At 44.7% G+C, this 1,704-nt stretch overlaps 1 pseudogene; it reads left to right on the forward strand.

Annotated features, from left to right (window-relative positions):
* The first annotated feature begins 398 nt into the window (after positions 1-398).
* On the forward strand, positions 399-1,355 carry LOC115296635 (annotated as a pseudogene).
* The last annotated feature ends 349 nt before the right edge of the window (positions 1,356-1,704 follow it).

Consider the following 1,704-nt stretch of genomic DNA (forward strand, 5'->3'; position numbering starts at 1 on the left):
TCCTTCTATTCCGACTTTCTCAAGAGTTTTTAATAATAAAGGATTATTTATTTTGTCAAACGCTTTTTCTGCATCTATCGACAAGATCATATGCTTTTTATATTTTCTATTGTTAACATGATGTATCACATTGTTGGATTTGCAAATATTGAACCAGCCCTGTAACCCAGTAATGAATCCCACTTGATCATGATGGATAATTCTTTTTATATGCTGTTGAATTCGATTTGCTAGTATCTTGCTGAATAATTTTGCATCTACATTCATTAAGGATATTTAAAGATGGTGGAGTAGCAACGTGAAGCGGTTAGCACTTGAGTCTGTGTGCCGACTTCAGTTTTTGGTATCCGCAGGAAGAGTGAACGCTGAGCAGAGAGTGCCTATAGTGGTTGGCCAAGATGCCGAATATTAAAATCTTCAGCGGCAGTTCCCACCAAGACTTATCCCAGAAAATTGCTGACTGCCTGGGCCTGGAGCTAGGCAAGGTGGTGACTAAGAAATTCAGCAACCAAGAGACCTGTGTGGAGATTGGTGAAAGTGTAAGTGGAGAAGATGTCTACATTGTGCAGAGTGGCTGTGGCGAAATCAATGACAATATAATGGAACTTTTGATCATGATTAACGCCTGCAAGATCGCTTCCGCCAGACGGGTTACTGCAGTCATCCCATGCTTCCCATATGCCCGGCAGGATAAGAAGGATAAGAGCCTGGCTCCAATCTCAGCAAAGCTTGTTTCAAACATGCTCTCTGTAGCAGGTGCGGATCATATTATCACCATGGACCTGCATGCCTCTCAGATTCAGGGCTTTTTTGATATCCCAGTGGACAATTTGTATGCAGAGCCAGCAGTCCTGAAATGGATCAGGGAAAATATCTCTGAGTGGAGGAACTGCACTATTGTCTCCCCCAATGCTGGTGGAGCTAAGAGAGTGACCTCCATCGTAGACCGGTTGAATGTGGACTTTGCTCTGATTCACAAAGAACAGAAGAAGACCAATGAAGTAGACCACATGGTGCTGGTGGGAGATGAGAAGGATCGGGTGGCCATCCTGGTGGATGACATGGCCGACACCTGTGGCACGATCTGCCATGCGGCTGACAAACTTCTCTCAGCTGGAGCCACCAGAGTTTATGCTATCTTGACTCATGGAATCTTTTCTGGCCCGGCCATTTCTCGTATTAACAATGCATGCTTTGAAGCAGTAGTCGTCACCAATACCATACCTCAAGAGGATAAGATGAAGCATTGCTCCAAAATACAGGTGATCGACATCTCCGTGATCCTTGCTGAAGCCATCAGGAGAACTCACAATGGGGAGTCCGTTTCCTACCTGTTCAGCCATGTCCCTTTATAATAGAATTATTGCTGAGGCTTTTTACAAATAAAGTGAACCCCGCCCCTTGTTCTCCCTTGGTATTTAATGAAAAATCCAGCAGAAAACCCAGCTTGCTCCAGTGTAGCTCTCCACACCTCACCTAAAATTAGAGAAAGAAGGATTAAGATTTACCACTGGGATTTCCTGCCTGCATTGTCTCATTCAAGCCTCTCTCGCAGCTTTGCAGTTTTACCCACAGCTGAACTGCTGCAAGATTGCAGGCTTGGGAGGGTGTTGTGTTGTAGGGGTGTTTGAAGTTGATGGGGGAAGCTCAGACTACTTTGCATGTGAATATTTCAGGGTTTCCTTGGTTCGGAACTACTGGCAA

The sequence above is a fragment of the Suricata suricatta genome, chromosome 7 (assembly GCF_006229205.1).
Source record: "Suricata suricatta isolate VVHF042 chromosome 7, meerkat_22Aug2017_6uvM2_HiC, whole genome shotgun sequence".
Classification (NCBI taxonomy): domain Eukaryota; kingdom Metazoa; phylum Chordata; class Mammalia; order Carnivora; family Herpestidae; genus Suricata; species Suricata suricatta.